Raw genomic sequence first — 21,831 nt, 5'->3', positions numbered from 1 at the left:
CCAGATCCACCACTGAAGAAAGTAGAGAATTGCAAAGGGTTGAAGAATAATCTAGGAAACTCCAAGAGGAGCACAAAAACATATAAGAGGAAGAGGAAGAAATACTAAGATGAGAGGAGGAGGAGAATGTGGCCATTACTATCAGAACATCACTGGAGTAACCCTCTCGATCTCAGAAGCTAGCCATGATGAGCCCTACATGTGAGGATATGCCTATCACAAGTGTTGCTACAAAGAAGGCCATAAAGACCAGTAGTGGGAGGCAAGTTGAAGGCCCCCATGCACACAATACCATCAGACATGGCTGTCACAACTACCCCAACACAAGGAGCCACAGAGGCGATGGTCAATGAAATTAACCTAATGGCATGTGCATAATATCTATTGGGCAAAGTACAAGAGCTAGCAACAATGGCATTAGAAGGGGTCCCAATGTCTGAACCAAGAGACTGGCAACAATAGATGTGGAATCCATTCAAGGTTTGAAGGTTCCAAGACTAAAAGGATCTACCACTTCGTTACTGTCGGTAGTATGCAACACAAAGGAATATGATGAGCTTGTGAAAGAGCTCCAAAGCCAGTATAAGAGGATGAATGAGGGAAAAAATCCATGCTTGTCAAGCTAGAAGTAGAAAATGAGGCTTTTGTAGCCTTTTGATTGGAGAAAATAAGGCAAATGATGAAATATACCAGGGAGATGACAGCTCTCAAAGAGGCCTTAAAGGAAAGATAGGGTGAAGAAAATCTAAAGGACATGTATGAAGAAGAAAGGGAAAGCCTATGGCTTTAGAGAAACTGTTCCCCTTAAATTCCAAGGAAAATAAATGTCTAGAGTTAGAAAACAAGGAGTTGAAGAGGCAAAGAGAGGAGTTGAAACAAGAACTACATGCTACAAAGATGCAAAAAGATGAAGAGACCATGAAGAAGATGGTAGAGCTGCATAATCAACTCCACACAACACTCCATGAGTAGGCCCTCCTAAGGGAATAGGTGGAATGCCAGGGCCAAGATAAAGAAAGGATGATGGCCATATGGAAGGAGCAAGAGCAGATGGTAATGACTTTGACAAAAACAGAGCTAGATCCTTGAACAGATGAAAAGAGAGTGGAAGGATGAGCAGAAAGGAAGATCTAGCAAAGCACCTAGCATTATCAGAAAGCATACTTGTTGAAGAAAAAGAAAAGGTGCTAGAGAAGGGGTTACTGGAACAGTAACAGGCCTTCTTGAATACAGTGTTGCATGTCACTCAGGCTGAAGGAGAAGAGACAATTGAAGGGCTTAGAAGAAAATTACAACTTACAAGGAGGACATTGAGATACGGCCTACATGAAAAGACACTTAGAGCCAATAGCCCTAGCCTAAGCATAGCAGAGCAAAGGGAACATCTGGTCAAGGTAGGATTATCTAAGCAAGAGCTCAACTTGTTGGGTTTTGAAGAATAAGAGCAACAAGCACAATCCCCCATTTAGGAACCTGTAGAGACCTGGAAGAAGGGCCCTTTTGAGTAGTAAGATGATGAGAAAGAGCAGTCTAACATGCTAAGCCCACCTCCACAACCTGAATCACAAGCAAAAGTGTGTGATGAAGATATCACTATCCCAGAGAGGATTATGGAAATGAGGTGCAGGACAAGAGAGTTGGCAAAATTTTCACAGAGGACACTTAGTGCCAAACTCCACCAGTGTGCCTAAAGCCTCTATTGCTCAATGTGAAGACGTCTTACCCATCAATTGGGCATAAGATTTGTCCCTATGGAAGCAGTATGAAAGCCACTACAATCCATTCAAGTTCACCTTCTCCTACCCCTAATCACTTGATTGAGTGCTATCACCGAGGGTGGTGGAGGAAGTGATCAAGCTCTGGATGTGGTTGGGAAAAATATGGTTGGCTAGAGGAAAGAGCAAGATACCCAAAGTTTTGGCAGAGGAAACTCATTAGATATTGGGAGGAGAAAGTGATGAAGGAGCTTAGAACAATAAATGGCTATATATCCTAGCCAAAATGGAGAAGGAATATATGGGATGGAAATATGGATGCATGGATGGCCTTTGCAATACTTAACTATATGAAAGGGATAATCCTACTTACATGCCACCAAGAAGACACGGGGTAGATTTTGATCGTGAGGTGCATGGGAGGTACAATTTCCCTTAAATCTACAATATTAATGCTATGGCCCATGATGAGTGCATAATCTTCATGGAAATAGATCTTTGGCCATCAATTGCACACTTCCTCTAGGAATCTTCTTCATGTCTAGATCTGGCATTCATCACCACTTAAGGGAAATTGTACCTCCCATGCACCTCTTTTTTAATATGAATGCGAGCATAGATGATTGTGCTATGACTAGGCTTATGATGAGAGATACCTTATTGCCAACTTTTTGTATGAATCTCCTAGAGGACATGAGTGATAGTCAGTTCACGAGGTGTAATCACCCACTTTTATCTACTACACCTTTGAATGTGAAGGTTAGCTTAAATAGCTATATCGTGAGCAAGTCCTTACTAAGTAGGTCACTAAAACCTCCATCCAAATTTACCCTTGTAGGATAACAAGATGCCACTTAGTACCATCCCTTGTAATTTATTGATCTATTTATTCACCCCAAAAAAAGAGAAGAAGAAAAAAAAAAGGTAAAATCTTCTCATTTTTTATGTTTGAGTGCCATGAACGTTGTATCTAGGGACCATTAAATCCCTACCCCCTCCCTACTTCACACACATAGGGCACATCAAGGGTAGGATATCATGATAGACCTATCTCCCTAAGTCATGCACAACACCTTTCCCTTTCACAAATTAGATCCTCAAGCGTGGGACAACACCTCAGGCTTGTGACCCAACTCCCAGTTTCACCACCACTGGCACAATGTACTACATAATAAGGCAGATATTACCCCTAGAGGTAGTGCACCTACTTTTTCTTTACAAGTATATTTTGTAGCCATATAGCTACCCAACAACTCCGAAGGCCCTCCTTGCTCAATCAACATATCCTCATCACCAACAATCTCTAATCATATGTTGCAAGCTTATTCTACATGACCAATTTCCCAAAAAAAATCCCAAGTTCCATTTACCAAACCATCCTCAACTCTCTAATCCACACTATCTAGTGCCATGGGACTGGCACCCAGCCTAGGAGGGGGTAATGTTAACCCTTGGAATGACACAAGGTGCTACGGCACAAAACGAACATCACAACATGCAAAGAGACTTATGAAGGAGCATGAAACGATAGCTTGTTGGAAAAAGAAGACTAAGAAGAGTGGAAAAAGTGTTAAAAAATCAAGAACAAGACATGTAAGAAATAAAACACATTTTTGCCCTTTGTGTAAAAGAACACCAAGCTCCCTCCTACACAAAGTTGTAAATGAAAAGACACATGTAAAAGAGCCATGAGAATAGAAAAAGAATAGGAAAGAAAATAGAAAAAAGGACCAAGACTCGATGATTGGTCATGGAAAAAGGGTTGAGTGCCCAAAGGGAGAAGGGCATGTATAAAAGTCAAAAAGTGAATGGATTCTTGGTGTGTATGTGCAAACTAGCTCTCTTCTTATTCTTGTTCTTGCTTCCTTCTTGTGCATGAGGGAGAGAGGGAGTGTGAGAGAGGGAGAGTGTGACTGTGTGAGAGTGAGGGATTGTGGAGAAGCTCTTCATCTTCTCCTTCTTCTATTCTATTTTGTGTGTGCGGCTCTGGAGGTTGGAGCTTGGATCATGGGGATGGAGCTTGCTTGAACTAGTGCCTTGAATTGTGGATCCATCGAAGGATTCATGGAAGAGGACTACAATAATCGAGTTCAATGATAACCTCACTACATCCTTCAGTGGGAGCATGCATAGCTATGTGAGAAGTAGCCATAGCCACTCACTTGAAATGCTTGACTTCATAAGTGGTCCATAGGGTCTTAGAGTTGATTGCTACTAGTGATAGCGATGACAATGACTCGTCAGATTGGATTACATATTTGGGGTTCAAGGTGATCAAAGTTGGCCAAACATTTAGATACTTGGGGGTTTCTCATGGAATTGGGTATCACATCAAAACAAAAGGTGGACTAGCTAGTAGAGAGAATAGAGTAAAAGATGCTCATTTACTCGATGCAAAATCTCTCCTCTGTGGGTTGCTTACTTGTGGCGAATAACATCATCATGCTGGTAGTGATGTTTGTCGTGGCTATCACACCATTCCCAAAGAGGCAATTGGAAAGGATAGACAAGATTTTCAAGTCATACTTGTGGACATTTGGAGATAAGGAAAGGTGGTATGCAATTCCATGGAGCATGGTAGTTGAGGCTTTTTGGAACAAGGGACTAGGGCTGGAAAAAGTCCAAGACATTCAAGGTACTTCTGCAAGCTATTGTTGAGGATGGAGATACATTAGCCATGGACTAAAATCTCTAAGGCTACAATACTAAATGCACCACTCTCATGTGGTAAATGGGAGTTTCTCACTTAGATAGACAAGATCATGGCCATCCACACAAAGGTAGTCATTAAAGACTATGACACTATAGCAGAACTGGTTAAGATGTGGAAAGGAGTGGTGGGGTGGCTTGATTGGTCCAAGGAGGGCCAAAGGGGAGGACATTCCTCCCTACTCTAGTGCAATTGGACCCTCCTATAGGCAATAAGTGACAAGTCCCCTCCTATAAAAGAAAATCCTAGCCTTTCTAAGAAGATTGCAATGAAGGGGAACCATAGGGATGCAGAATTATACACTATTGAGGCACTCTCTTAGATATTTGGACTAAATAGAGAGGAGGGAGAGTGGCTGCTAGCCTATTCAGCAGCAAAGAAGGACTCTTTGCCACCAAATTGGTAGATTGGCCCTATGGCTATATGGAGCACATTGGTAAACCACAAGGGCAAGACAACAAAAAAAGGTTGGCAATACTTTCAAGTAGACAAAGTATAAATCCATGTCAAAGCCTAAACAAGTGGAAGGATTGCTATCCTAACTCAATAGTCATGACCTGGAAGTGTAGGATGTCTTGGCTATGGAGAGCAACCTTAAGCAAACAAACTGTGAACCTACTCTTGTGGAGGGTAGTGGCAAGAAAGCTAGCTACTAAGAATCTTTTGGCAAAGTGGGCTAAAGTAGGGGCTAATTGTGTGTTCTATTCGACTCAGAGGGAAACTATCAAGCATCTCTTTTGGACTTGCAAAGAGGCCTCAAATGTCTAGCATAGGATAAAAGAATGGTTTAAGGTAGCTAGCCTTAATGAGTTAATTAACATGAGGACAACCTTGTTTGGGGATAAAGGGAAGTTGGATGAGGAATCACTCAAATTGTGGCATGTGGTGAGAGCCCTAAGAAATAAGCATCTATGGAGCAATAGGAACAAGGTGCTATTGAGGAAGGAGAATAATGACTCATTTAACAATGTTTCCATGCAAATCAAAAGTGATGTATTGGCTACTTTTAGAATAGTTAGAAACTAGTCCCATGTCTAAACTGAAAAGCATAATGACAGTGACATTGCATTCATCTCATATGAAAGTGACATCCAAGTACAATGTTATATAGAGACCAGTCTTTCTCTCTATGCCTATGGGATTCCTACAGTTTTCATATCCTCAACCCATCTGCTCTTACAAAGAGGCAGCATGGATGTGATTGCAAATCTCAACACCCCTCCTCAATCACAAGTAGAAGTACAAAAAAGTGTGTAGAGGCTTTAGTGAAAGCAACACCTGCAAAGTGTGGGCACACCATAAACATGGCAAAACACTAGAGACGATCTCAAAAAAGGCTAAGTGTGGGTACAACAAACATGGTGTACACCTAGAGGTTGTAACAAGGGCCTCACAAAGTGTACAGAGGCTATAGTACAAGGCTACATGATGATTTTACAAGCTTATGATAGAAACATTTGGGCTTAGACATTACAAGGCTAAAATAATCTATCAGAGTAGGCGTAGAAGGACTGATGAGGCTTGTCCTTCTCCTGGTGGTCTTCTTCTTCTTTTTCTTCCTTTTCTGCAAGGTCTTCTTCTTCTTTAACTGTAGCAAGATAGGCCTTCTAGGACCTCTTTTTGGCATGGCAGAACTTCTCGGTGTGTCCGGTCCTTTTGAAAAAATCACAAAAAAGCTGGTCCTTCTTGCCTTTGTACTTGTTGCCAACATATAACACTTGTTCATCTCTAGAGGTGCTTGGTTCTTCCTTAGTTTTTAGCTTATTTTCATCTTCCAATAGTGATGCCTAGATATCAACAAGCTTAGGGTTTGGCATATTGATTAAGGTTGTTGATACATTATTATATTCAGGAGGCAAACTTTTAAGCAGAACAATGCAAACATCTTCTTCCATTTTAATGTTGATTCCTGTAAGTTGGGTTAGAAGTCCTTCCATGTAATTTAGATGTGTGGCAAGTGATGTGCTGGACTTCATGTCAAGCCTGAAAAATTCAATCAAGAGACCATACTTTGATGACTTAGACTGTGCACCAAAAAAGGTGTCAAGTCTCTTCCATGTACCATGTGAAGTATCATAGTTATCCACATGGTGGATATAGCTATCATCTAGCTCCAGTTTGATAATGGCCTGAGCCTTATCATCATTCTTTTTCCAAGTTACTACCAGGTCCACATTAGGAGGCTTCTTTTCTTTACCACTTGTGATGGTCCAAAGACTCTTCTTCATTAGGATAAGTTTGATGCTGGTCTATGAAACCCAACCCCCTTAAAGTGAAGTGTGGGAGAGTCCTTACCCATGTTGGAGTTGTTGGAACAATAGAAAATCAGCTCCAAAATTCTTAGATTTCAACAGCAAAAGAAATGATCTTGAGTGTGCTAAAAAGCATAAGTGCCAAAAAACACTAAGTGACTAGTATCAAGAGATACTTGTGGAGCTAGATGCTTGGAAAATCTTCATTAAATCTTCAAAGGGCTTCTCTAGGATCTTCAATGTTGTATTCCCCTCCTTGATGCTAGAGTAGCCCAAAAAATCTCAGACGATCTGATGTGAGGAAAAGCTAATGCAAGTGACAAGAGTCACTGAATAAGTGACAAAAGTCACTGAATAAGTGTCAAGAGACACTATGATACTATGCTTCAATCTAACATGATTTCCCCTCCTCAATGATTTGATGTGTGTACTTTGCTTGAATCTTCAGAGAGTATTTGGATTTAAATGATAATTCCTTGGCTTGAGTGGCAGGAGAGAGAAAATAAGGTGGTTTTGAGCTTGAAGAATTTTTGGATATGGAGGAAGGATTAGGGTTTCTAAGAGTAGCCTGGTATTTTACTCTGTGTGGGATGTAGACTTGATCATTTCCCAAGATTTTTTGATGGAAATGAAGCTTGATAGATAGGCTACCAAAGCCCCATGGTGGCACGCTTAATCGCATAGTGCAGGGAGCATGCCAGCGTACGAATTAGAATGTGCATGTTCAGGGACTGCAACCATGAATTTCCACAATGCCAGCCTACAGAGAGTGATCAATGTCATGCATTCTTGTGATGGGAAGCTACATCCTGACTTCAGAAACATTTCCCTAGAAGGAAGCGTGAAGAGATATGAGTTGTAGGAGTAGATCAAGAAGCTCCAAGTGAGTTGGGTAATGTATGGCTATGGCAGACAAGAGGGCAAAGTCAAGATGGAAGTGTAAAATGAGTTCATGTACTCAAGCCAAGTTGGACTAAGAGAAGTGAGAGGAGACCTATAGAAGCAAAGAGATGAGCTAAAACATGCTAAGCCATGCTCAGTTGCACTCTGATACCATGTGAAAACACAGGATCTAGAGCATGGCAGTTATGGTGGCTCATAGACATAGACCAAACTCATATGTACTTGGACATGACAGAGACAAAGTGACTTGACTGAAGTACACAAACCAAACAACGAGTACACTAAACTAAAAAGCATAATGACAGTGACATTGCATTCATCTCATATGAAAGTGACATCCAAGTACAATGTTATATGGAGATGGGTAGGTGCCAATAGTCTTTATCTCTATGCCTATGGGATTCCTGCAGCCTGCATGTCCTCAGCCCACGATCTGCTCTTACAAAGAGGTAGTATGGATGTGATTTCAAATCTCAACACAAGTGGCCTACAAAAGCATATGTGTTTTGAAAAATTAAATCATGGATATTTATACAAAAGATGATGATTGGGATGAATTCAAGAAAGCCATGAAAGAAGAATTCTTCCTTGAAGACTCATGCTTGGTTGACAACAAGAACTTTCAAGGAATGGGTTTGAAAACCCAACAAAGGCCTAGTTGTTACAAAGCTTATGTGAGGGTTTGAGATCCAACTTGATCAGTGGATTTTGTAGAGCAGTGAACTCTTGATTTTAGAGAAAGTGTAATTATTTTTGCAAGTTGTAGACTAATCTTTGTAGCTAAGCTTAGAGTAGTTATTGAAAGATAAGACAAAGGAATAGGGACTAAAGATAGATTGGTAGGATGCCAAGGATATGTTTTCATAATTTTGAATGAGAAAGGTGTAGAGCTAGGATGCAAGTTGGATCTATTACTCTAATGCATGCCTCTATTTATTCATCTCTATCTACACTTGTACCTATGGTTAAACACCATGTTCCTATGGCTATTCCTACCAGAGATAAAAGAGTTTCTTAATTGATCAAGGGCATGCATGCCTTGCAAATAAAAATAGCAAAAGAAAAACAAAACAAACATTCTATAAGTTCTCAACTACATTTACAAATCCAAATAAAAAAGAGATTATTTGCATATGCATGTAGTGAGACAACTCTAAGCATGATCACAAGGACTAGGATACTTACAAGGATGCTACATGAAAAAATCATATTTTTTGGAAGGATAGGAAAATATGTGCTACTAAGACAAGCTTTTTTATTGCCAAAAAACTTTGGAAAGGGTGGAATAAAGAAGATTTTAGAGGATTTGTCTACATAGACTACATATGCCATAATAGATGCTATAGCCTATGGACTACAAAAATTGATAAGAAGCTTGAATGTAAAAAGATAGAGAATTTTACCTATGCCTTATTCACTGCAAAAAAAGGGCAAGGTGCCTTAGAAAAAGTTGCCTAGACTAATATATCTTAGGGTGGATGGGATTCTCTTGAAGATACCTATTCAATTTATGCTTATGTGGCCAAAACACAAAACACAGAAGGTATTTTGGAAGAGAAGATGATGAGAGATGAAGGGAAACCTAGCATTTTGAAGAAAGAAACTAGAGGGGGTGGTAGGACTAACCTTGAGTGTAGTATGCACCTCCTACTCTAGACTCAATTCAAAGTAGAATATGGAGGATGTATAGTTGGAAGAGGAAAAGGGAAAACAGAAAGAGCAAAGAGAAAAGTAGGAAAAACCAAAAGAGTAGGAAATGCAGGAAGACAAAGAGTAGGATCCTCTAACTAAACATATTGTAGATATGACAACATAGAATGAGAATTTATTTAAGGATATGCAAGCTTTATTTGAAGATGCAGATATACCACCAGAGACAGTGGAACCACAAGTAAAAGATGTCATGATAGTAAGTATGGATGATACAAAGTTTGCAGATGCAAAGAAAATTAGAAATACACAGAATATATGAAGATTCAAGATGTAGAAGAACTAGAAGAACTAGAAGAACCTTTAGCCATATTGATAATTAATCAAGATATTGAGGATGGTGTTGTAAAGCTTATTCTTTGGAGATAAATAAGGTTATTGCTAATTTCATGATACACAAAAAGCTTTGATTTGATGATAGGGCTAAATTCAGGATTGAGACAGAACATAAACTAGTGGACAAAAAGCTACATTACGATCTAGATGGAACTGCAAGGTGTAGGATGTTACAAAGGTTTTGTTGCTATATGATACTAGTGGAATTCATGATTTTTTGGAGCATTGTACAAGTAGAAATATGCTTTTTTGATTTTTGAACTTTGGATATCTTATGATCTAGAAGGAAATACTTAGGCTAGTCCATGCTATTTTGGATGTTAGAAAGTTGGGATATTTTATTTTGGTGGACATATCGTTATGTGCATTAGAATTTGGAAGATCATAATATGGATGTTTGATTCAAGAGGTAGTATTTTGATTGTATATATGCTTTACTAGATGATTACAATATGGTCATTTGACCCAAGTGGAGATTATAGATGCCTATTACTACAGTTTAGGAGTTCAAACTACATTTAGTATTTTTAAGATCTATAAAAAATCAAAGAGAATTTATGGTGGTGGTTGACACTTCTAAGATGGGCTTTTATACTTGGGAAAGAGGCCTACCAAGTCTAGTTGTCATCCGAATCAATATGCAAGAGTTGTAGGCTTTGGAAGGGACTACACACAAGAAAAGAGTTACATGAAGTGCTTTTGTTTTGGAAAAATCTTTCAAAAATTAGTCTTGCTATCATCAAAAAATTGTAGATAAGAAGTTGAGCTATAGTTTTGCAAAAGAAAGCTTAGTAATCCAAGTTATGAATCGAAAGTTATGAGTAGATTCCTATAGGGTAATCTTGATTGACAGTTTTCAAAGCAAGGAATGATTAGCTTTAATGGGTACAAAGTAATATCACCAACATTTGGATGATACTATCACATGTAAATGAGATGATACACAATTATTCAGGATCCAACTGTAGGAAAAAATGTATTCATGAGGAGAGAGTTAGAGAAGCATGAAAACCTAGAGCTTGAAGATGCAAAGCAAGATATTGATGAAGAAGAAGATACAAAGCTTGTAAAAGAAGATGAGGAACTTGGAGCAAAAGAAGAGTTTGAATTGTTAGAGTTGAACTTACATATGATGATGAGTAGTAGTGGCACATGGTGCAAGATGTGCAAGTTTGGAGGGGATGGATGTCATGTGGTTACACGTTCAATGAAGAGAAACTAAGGAAAAGATATCTATAATAATATTCTAGATAAACACTTATAGGATAATTGCTCAAGATGTGAACATGTTTTTCGAAGTTCAAAATTGATCTCTAAGATAGTATGAATATCCATTGTTAAGTTCTATTACCCTAATGAAAACTTTGGGTGCATCAAAACACATGCAATGAGTTGCCTTTCATTCTACAAGGCGTCTAGGCCTAAAAATACAAAAAACAACGCCTTTTGTGAAAAGTGGAATTTGCAAATATTCTAGGATAATTTTGGCATTTATGCCCACAAGAGACTAGTAGATCAAGCCTATTCTGATTGATTTGAGTACATCAACAACTATGTTCTAAGTTTGGATGAAAAAGTTAAAGAGAAAATAAGCTGTAGCAAGTTGAGGATATGACTGCTATCCTCAAGTTTTGATACAAGGTTTCTTGCTTCAAGCTCCTACTTGCCTATCTTAGTGTGGATGCCTTCTTGGGCTATCAAAGGGACATTGTTTCTCACTGTACTACTATAATAGAATTCTTTTGGGTTGCATAGAGTGTCCAAGTTACCTTCTTGGAAGAGTTTAATCAACTTAGATGCAGTGTTAGTAACCTAAGGGTGTAGTTGCAATTGTGTAAAGTCTTTCAAGAGCAATACACAAAATCGTTTTGGAATCTTTCTATCTTCCATCTGTCTTGATTATGTTCTTGAACTAATATAACCCAAAAGTGGTCCTAAAATTTGTCTCATGTACATCTCTAATCTTATACAAATATGATGATACCAACTTCCCTCTAACTTACTAAGAATACCATCAATCCTCAATAAAGAAAATCTATATTTCATGATGTTCTTATTCAAGGCAAAGTCATGTGATTAAATGTCACAAGTACATTTATAAGCCCAAATGGCATAATCAAGAACTAATATAACCCAAAAGTGGTCCTAAATGTTGTCTCATGTTCATCTTCCAATCTTATACATATATGATGATAGCAACTTTTAAAGTCTATTCTACTAAAGATTATACTTCCCTCTAACCTATTAAAAATACCATCAATCCTTAGTATAGTAAATCTATTTTTCATGCTATTCTTATTCAAGGCACAATAAATAATGAACAAAAAGGTGATGAACTAGGCTAGATTAATCCTTTCTCCAACAACTCATTAACCTTACTCAATATTTCTTGTTGTTGGGAAGCACTCATTGTATAGGGTGACTTGTCAAAGCGGATCTCCGATGCACAGAATGCGGGATCACTCACCTGTTTCCTGATTGTCCTAGGCGGTAACCATCAGCTAGCTCTGCCAACATACCGTCAGTACCTCTGGGGCTATTTGGAGTGGAAACCTTTGATAGTGAGGACACACCTATCCCACTACAGGTTATGATGCGAGCACCCTACTGAGGCATCCCCGAAGCACCCAAAACCAGACGATCAATAATCAGCTTGCAATGTTTTCCCATCTCATCCCCTTCCACCAGCTCATGAAAATCCTCGGCCAAGATGTCAACATCAAAGTCCACCAATTCTTCTTCTTCCCTTTCTCAAAGATGTTGATCAAGAAAATCGACATCTATACTACTAGACACCTGCATCTTATGTAGGGCAAAGCCCCAATCTGCCTTTCAATATGCAGTATCACTGCAACCTGCTCTATCTCTATCTCACACTGTTACTTAAGTCTGGGCACCTAATTAATAATTTTTTACGTCAATAGGAAGGGAATACATTATTTGAGTAGTTCGGGAGCTCATGTTATTCTTGGAAAATATTTTTCTATCACAATCTAGGCATGGCATTATGATACATCCATCGCATAGTAATTAGGATTCCAAGAATAAATATCCAAAAATCTATATTTCAAAGGAAGATCAAGTAATCCATCTTTCTTGTAGTTGCAGCAACCGGAGCATCCTACAACCATGACTCGATCAGCTGGTCTAACCCTTGTAACCTCCTCATAGATGTATTAGTTTAGTTTGACCTGTCACCCTCTAGTGAACATGTTTGAGTTTACTCTGGCCTCATAGAAGAGATAAATCTTGGCAACCTTAAGGGCTTCCATCCACCTTAATCTCTTTAAATTATTTTGGAGGTAAGCAAGACAGTTTGCATCAATGTAGCAATACCATCCGCTTAATATCCATCACCTTTTGTAATACAGGGGTGAAGGATTGTATATCTGATCTAATATTTGCATCATTTAGTTTCTCCAGTTAAAGCTAAAGGAGTGCATTGTTGGCATAAACATAACTTGAAAATTCAAGAATCGTTCCCAAGGTTTGTCTTTCTACTAGAAATCAAGAACATATATCAATGAGAGAAGGCTTCCCTACCTAAGGAAAAATATATTTTATGTTGTAAATATAACTAATTTTATTTACTTGTGTCATGTCCTACATCAATGTGTGCTCTGATATCAACTGTAACGTGCTGCCCTTGGTGGTACGTTCTTAGTAGCCCATCGAGAGATGTCCTAAGTGTCGTCTTGGATTTTGATAAAACCCTCAAAGTTTGGTAACTAGGCTCGCTTAAGTCTATCCTGTAGAGTAAGTTCCGACTGCTCCCACAAGGATCAACCTGAAATTTTTTTGTCAAATCTATTACTAGTGGTTAATTAGTATTAGCAGATTCTAAAGTGATGCGAGTCAGCAGGCTTCTTGGTTTCTACTTGTCCATCAAGTGTGATTTTTATTCCTCCTTAGGAAAACTCTTGGTTTATTGAGACCACCCAACCATAGGTCTCGATCCATCAGGGGTCCATCCTCCTACTTCCCTCAAGAGAGTAGTTTTAGTTATCTAACTATCTACCACTTTAGGTTCAACATATAAAAATAGCTTATTTGAATTATCACTTGATATAAAATTCGTTACATGCCTTTAATTCATGACACAAAAATAGAGAAAAGAAATTTCTTCTTAATAGTTCCTTTCAGAAAAAAAATAACATTTACAATATTTTCTATTCAAAGTATTATTCTCTCCAAGTTTTGTTCCCCAACTAGTATTGGAACTTCTAGGGCATAGTCTAAAATCAAAGGGTAGTTGGCAGTTCGTAAGAGCCTAAGGAGTTTGTGACCAGAGTGACCAGAGCCCCCTACTATCCTCACCTCCTTGCCGACTATTCACATTGGTCTTGGGGAGGTCTAGCACCATTAGGAACACTACCTTAGTCGGCGTTCTACGCTCACCGGAATACTGCCTCAGTCCGGTGATCTCTACTCAATCATCCATCTTTTAGGGCCTGATGATTTTAGAAAAGATCAGTACCTAGCTTACAATCACAAACATCTTAATTTCGAATGCATTATACTTAAAATTCTAACAAGTTTTTTTTCAAGATAAATCTTTTCTTTCCAAAAAATAATATCGGGACAAATTAGTGTAAGTGGCATTATAACTTCGAGATAAATTAGTATAAGTAGCAATATAACTTCAAGACAATTTAGCATAAGTGGCAATATAACTTCGAGACAAATTAGCATAAGTGGCAAAATAACTTCGAGAAAAATTAGTATAAGTGGAAAAATAACTTTAAGAAAAATTAGCATAAGTGGCAATACCTTCCAATAGAATTCCTAGACTTCCTCTTCCTTGGGGATTAGTTTAGACTTAATTTAGGCAAGAATTTCATACTTGAGGATAACTCCCTTGGAGTTTCCTGGGTCTTTGCCTGCAATAAAAGAAAATATTGGTTGGTTTAATTATGAACATTATCATTTGGAAATTGCATCTCAAGGTCTTGGGTAATTAGATTGACGAAATTTTGATTGACCGGGGGGGAGGGGGGGAGAGAGAAACGATCACCAAGAAATTTGAGAAATCGAAAAGAGTCTTGATTCCACAAGGGAATAGGATAAAAGGGACGGAGGAATTGAATTTGAGAGCTCACGAAGTATCCTCCTTGTCTTCTTAACAAGAAATTCCTATGCTCGTGCTTCTCTTGCCCCACTCCCTCTTACTCTATACTCTTGAGAAGGGCCTCTCCTCTCTTGCTCCGACTACCCTCAACAACTCCCCATGCTCGTATTTATAGCTAAATTGGAGAAGAAGGGTTGTTGGCTAATAAGAAGAGCTCTTTATGGAAGGGATCTTTAAAAAATCAGCAATCTAAATTCGAAGATGCAGTCTGATACTGCCAAAGATGTCATGATTAATTTGCCTAGCTCTCGGATGATCTTGCCATATCCCAAGCCTCTCGTTGAGCTAAAAAGAGAGGGAGATTGTTAGAGTTAACTGTTGTAATGCAAAAAGAGAATCCAAGCTTTTCCTTCAGGATTCGTGAGCTCCAAAATTGGGATCGTGATGCACCATTTTTTTATTTAAAAAAGGGGGGGAGGGGGTGGTGGCCAATCAGATCGACGTCTTCTTCCTCTTCTTTTCATTCACTTAAGCTTTTTTAAGCTTCAAAATCTTAAAGCATTTGTGACTTGTTTGACTTGCCAAATTTAAAATGTGTTGGGATTTATGGCTCCTAACTCTCATTCACGCAATCACTTTTTTCAGGATGGGTGGTTATAGTCTTTGTTAATCTGGAAAAATGTTGAGTTACGATCCTCCAGTCTTTTTTCTCGAGATCTTCTGTATTTAATTATTTAAAATTCTTCAAGTCCATTCTGTGAGAGAAGTAAATCAAAGTCAGGATATCACAATCTTTTACAACCAGTCTAGCCTTATACTTGCTAATAGAACCATTTGTATTATGCTTGATTTTGTAGACTCATTTACAGCCAATAGCTTTCTTGTTCTTAGATAATGGTACTAGATCCCAAGTCTTATTGGCCTCTAATTTAGTCATCTCCTCGTCCATTGTTACATCTCAATGAGCATGACCAACATCATCCTCAAAACAAGTGGACTCAACATCTTCAATCAACCTTACCATATAGGCATAATGGTGAGTTGTTGTATAGCTTTTAAAACCAAATATTTTAATAGAGTATCTAATTGTGCTAGATCTACGTACCGCTGGATCACTCAGTGGAGCCTTTACATTGCCATGTACTCTCTTTACACATAGTGTCCTAATTGACAGAATACCAAGCTCATCATCCAAACTTTATGAACCACTAGAATCTCCATCAAGCCCCAAATGACTAGGAGATACATCATTACCATTTAACACTTTCTTCTTTCCTTTTTCTTCACTTGTAACATTTGTAGATGTATCTAAAGATCTGGGGATTCTTCTTAGTCTCCTAGATCAAGGGCTAATTATAGATGTAGTACCAGATGATGTTTTTAATTCATTAAGCCTTTGTGACTCTTGCTCTTCTTTCTACATATAACTATCATAATCATCATTATCATCATCCAATGCATCACTACTAGATACATATCAACTGCTCATCTCTTAAAAAATAACATCCATGATTACTTTGAACAACTCACATGTAACAAGATTATAACCGCAATACCCTTTCTACTCTAAAAAGCATCCAATCACAATACATTTTTCAGCCTATATCAAGCTTCTTTTCACAGATCATCTAGCACATGAACGTATACAATATAACTAAACACTTTCAAGTGTGATACATCGAGATTCTTACATGTAAAGCATTCTTTGAGAATCACTCCATAAACTACAGGTTTGGGAGTTCTATTCATAATATAGACAACAGTATAAACAGCTTCAGATAAAAAATGTTTTGATAAATTCTTCTTGGCCATCAATGCCCATGTAACTTCTGCAATATTCTTATTTTTTCTTTTTATAATCCCATGTTACTGTGGAGTATACTTGCAAAGTAAACTATCTCTCTATTCCATGAGATATCAAAAAGTCTCTAAACTCATTAGAGAGGTACTCTCCCCCTCCATCCAACATCAAGCACTAAAAATTTTTTACTTTTTCTATTTCAACATAGCTTTGAAAGTTTTAAAATGCTCAAACACGTCACTTTTTTTCTTCATGAAATATGCACATTGCTTTCTTGAACAATTATCAATAAATGTAATAGAATATTTGCTATCACTAAGAGATATGTTCTATGTAAGCCCCCAAACATCAGTATGCACAACATCAAGCATATTCTTGGTCACGTCTCTATCATGTAAAAAAGGTTTTCTTGCCTACTTATCTAACTAACATGCTTCACACACTTTATCAAATTCTGGCAACTCTAAAAGCAAGCAACCTTGTAACTAACCCTCTGGGACTGACATTTGCACATTTTCATGTCCAATATGTTTGTGCTATATTTTAATATCTACAACCACTCCTTTACCATATATTTTCATGTCCAATATGTTTGTGCTATATTTCAATATCTACAACTACTCATTTTCCTTTAGCATATATAGCAACATTCATAGCAAAAATTTCAGCATCTAAAGTGAATATGCAACCGACTCTACTTCCTTTTGCAACCAACCTACACTTATAATTTAAGTTTTCCACTAATTTTTTTGTGATGGATATCATATTTAATACATCTGGTGCACTCTTTGTCTAACCATAATGCAAGGACAAGAAAACATTTTCAATATGTAAAATTGGGTGGGATGAATCACACTCCTTTGCACATAACCTGAATTTTGTAAATCCTATATTTCTCTAAACCATTTGATATGGCCGATCATATGATTAGATGCACCTGAATCAACATACCATACATCATCATGTATTCATTTTCCTATAACAGTATTCACCATATCTTACATAACAAACAAATGCTCATTTTTATCTTCATTTTGTCGTGAAGATGATGTATAGTTTTCTTGCTACAATTTACAATTGCGAATATCATCCTTTTTAGCATAATACTCGGTGATAATATGACCTCGTTTAGCACAATAATAACAAACAATACTAGAATTTTTGGAACCTTTGTTCTACCATCCATCTCTTTCTTTAGAGATCCCCCTACCTCTAAAGTGTCCACAAACTCCTTAAACCTGCATTTCAATGAACTGTTGATTTAACATGTTTTGTTGATTATCACCAGCATATTCCATATCATGACCTCTTGAAGAGAATCAGCCATATCCACTTTCTGAACTTAAATAAAATGCTTGGACTTGTTTATCACTTTTTTCAGATGATTTACCTTGCATGTTAATCTCTTCAGTGATCATAAGAGAGATCAACTAGTCAAAAATTGAAAATGGCTTCCTCACATATATAAAAGCGGCAAATAATTTCTAGGCCTTCTCATTATTAAGGCTACCCAAAGCAAATGAAACCAAACCATCATCATTAGGTATTGCATTAATAGTTGTGCTAAGGGATCTGCAATGCTTTTCACTTTCAAAATATACTCGTTAATAAACATCTTCCCTTAATTCAAAGTATTCATTGAGTTGAATCTTTCGCGCCTTTATATTTATTGAAAATATATTTTCAAAAATTATTCAAGCTGCATATAAAGTTTATATATTTATGATATACCTCAACATAGTATTATTAAATGACTATAAATAGCCAATACATCACCACTTAGTCTTTTACATTCCATTCTTTTCACACCTTTAATTGTTCTACAATTGTAGGATTACTTAGCTCTGAATCCTTTTCTTCACGTGAAACAAACTCATAAAGGCCTTGTCCAATAAGAAAGTTTGTCACATGAAACTTTCATGATGGATAGTTGTTCTTGTTTAGCTTCTCAACAATGGAGTGTCCACTATTCTTTGCCATTATCACAAAATTGATACAAAACAAGCAAGTCTTTTGCAACCTTTTATAGCAAGTGCACATCAGTACACCAAGAAATCTCTTTCACTCACTACTCATCAATAATACATGTAATCTATAACTTACTTGTAGATAAAACTTGTGTTTGCTTCTTGGCTAGGAGAGCTTCTTACCCGTTGCTTACTTACTCAAATCCTTTCTTCTTCTCCTTGACTTCAGCCCTCAAAACTAGCCTCTCTCAGTGGCATCGCTCTAATACTATGTCACGAATTGCATAGTGGGGGGACTTACATAAGTTGCTATGCCGAACACACACTATACACACAAGAGGAAGCTCACCCAAGAACACAAGAAGAGAGATGGAGACCAAAATGTTTTCTTACTGATTTCTTCTTCTTCTTTCACACACAATATAATATACACAAAGTATAGATAATATATAACATAAAGGAAAGTGGCCTACTAAGTCAAACAGTGCATAATTGACTATACTAATTGACTTGCGCTATAACTATGTTACTTGTAGATAGGTGCAACAAACCAAATATAATAAGTGATAAGTTAGTGGCCATGTAAGGATTATAATGACCACCGACGTGCTGAGTATAGATGTGCGGTCCCATCTAACCAAGTGTTCCATCATCAAGTCTACACATATTGAGCTTGCCATCTCAACAACTATACTTGAATAATACATATATAACATATGCATAACACAAGATAGGAGTTTTCTCATCATAAGTTTATCATTTAATGAGGTAGTTGTCTATGATCCAAAGCAGAGCATGCCTATTAGATTCCAAGTCCAAGCCAAGCCTAGCTCTCTAATCCCCATAGATGTGAGCACTTTAATGCTCTAAAAGGACATCCAACATATATGTATGTTCCTTCACATAATCTTCTCTCTTTTTAAAAAAAACTTTGCAACACAACTATGAAGATGCTACTAGTATAATCAATATCTATGCTCCAAGTCTCAATACTTACACTTGACACACATATCCATAGCCTACTCATGCAACACCAATTTCATGCATTGCAACTCCTCATTTGCATGTCTCCAATGGATTTACAGCTACCCAACAAACCAAGTGATCTTACTTTTATGTGCACATCTCTATTAAGGTGTGCACATGCACTTGATTCACACACAATACAATATACACAAAGTATAGATAAGATACAATATAAAGGAAAGTGGCCTACTAAGTCAAACAGTGCATAATTGACTATACTAATCGACTTGCACTATAACTATGCTAGTTGTAGATAGGTGCAACAAACCAAAAATAATAAGTGATAAGTCAGTGGCCATGTGAGGATCATAATGACCACTGATGTGCTAAATATAGATGTGCGGACCCATCTAACCAAGTATTCCATCATCAAGTCTACACATATTGAGCTTGCCATCTCAACAGCTATACTTGAAGGATCTATGTATAACATATGCATAACGCAAGATAGGAGTTTTCTCATCATAAGTTTATCATGTAATGAGGTAGTTGTGTATGATCCAAAGCAAGGCATGCCTATTAGACTTCAAGTCCAAGCCCAAGCCTAGCTCTCTAATCCCCATAGATGCGAGCACTTTAGTGCTCTAAAAGGACATCCAACACATATGTATGTTCCTTCACATAATTTTCTCTGTTTTAAAAAAAAAACTTTGTAACACAACTATGAAGATGCTACTAGTATAATCAATACCTATGCTTCAAGTCTCAATACTTACACTTGACGCACACGTCCATAGCCTACTCATGCAACACCAATTTCATGCATTGCAACTCCTCATTTACATGTCTCGAATGGATTTACAGCTGCCCAACAAACCAAGTGATCTTACTTTTATGTGCACATCTCTATTCAGGTGTGCACATACACTTGATTCACACATAATGAACAAGAGAATTATACACATTTATCACACACATACACATACACATATATATACACACACAAAATCAAGGGTAAGATTCTAAATAATGAGCAAGAGAATTATACATATTTATCACACACACAAAATCAAGGGTAAGATTCTGAATAATAGAATATCAATACCAATTGATAAAATAACCCTGGTGAATCCCTCCTCTCTCTCTCTCTCTCTCTCTCTCTCTCTCTCTCTCTCTCTCTCTCTCTCTCTCTCTCTCTCCAAATAAAAGTATTTTCTTTCTCAAGTGTAGACACGTGCATGAATGAAAGTCTTCAGAGTATAATGTGTGAAAGCTAATTATCTATGTTTGAATAGGGAAATTCTAGGAGTGCAAGGTGAAAGTGCCAATAAGGGTGCAAAGTGAAAGTGCCAATAGGAAGTGGAGGATTAGGAATTGTGATGCTTTTTCTTTATTGTATCTTAAATCAATATCAAGGAGAGGTCTCTTTAAGAGGAAAAGGTGATGTTTTCTTCCCCAAATGGCTAGAATAACTCTTATTCTAGCTCATTATTAAGGTTATTTGGATTACTCTTGTTAGCTTCCTCAAGTCAGAAGTGGGATTTCTTTGGATCCAACCAATAACTCTTCTTAAACATGAAAAATAATATCATTAAAAGATTTATGTTTGAGAACTTGTTGCAATTAACCTATATGTGTGTGTGTGTGTGTGTGTGTGTGTGTGTGTGTGTGTGTGTGTGTGTGTGTGTGTGTGTGTGTAGGATGCCCTAAATGTAGGATGTTTTCCACAGAGGAAATCATAATTCTTTTAGATGGGATTGATTAAAACATGTTTGCACTAGAGGGGATTGCAATTCCTTGACGTGTATAACCTTGCCATAATACAAATGCAAGTTTCTTATGGTTGTATAAGAGAATATTACATAGCTTTTTAATAATGTAAATATATCATATCAAAACATTAGCCAACACTTTTATGATGTGAATATATCAATAAAAATATAGACACCTTTCATATCTCTCACTCACAAAGAAGTCATCATTGAGAACAATTAAAAAATACTAGGATGGATTGATTTATTGAGTTTCCTCTCATTAGTATTTTAAACCTAGCAATCCAGGTTAGTGTTAGTATATTCTACACAAAGGATCATAATGTTAAAGAAATGTGGAATAGCCATTGATATTGCCCACTTGATCATTTTAAACTAAGGTGTCTATATAATCATGTCAACCAGATCGAGAGAAATCTAGAATGCCTACGTATGACAATCTATTGAGGCAAGTTTCATGAGAACATTTGCACTTTGAGCAATGTATCACACCCCTCTTGGAACATACGTGCAAACATACATGCATCCATCCATACTTACATCCATACATACATGCATGCATGCATATATAAGCGAGTGTGCATTACAAAGAGTGCACGATTTATATTCGATTCATACATGTGTACATATG

Source organism: Lygodium microphyllum, chromosome 3 (assembly GCF_053477565.2).
Source record: "Lygodium microphyllum isolate KBCC chromosome 3, Lygodium_microphyllum_v1.1.10, whole genome shotgun sequence".
NCBI lineage: Eukaryota > Viridiplantae > Streptophyta > Polypodiopsida > Schizaeales > Lygodiaceae > Lygodium > Lygodium microphyllum.
The sequence above is the reverse complement of the archived record's forward strand: the minus strand, read 5'-3'. Positions refer to the sequence as shown.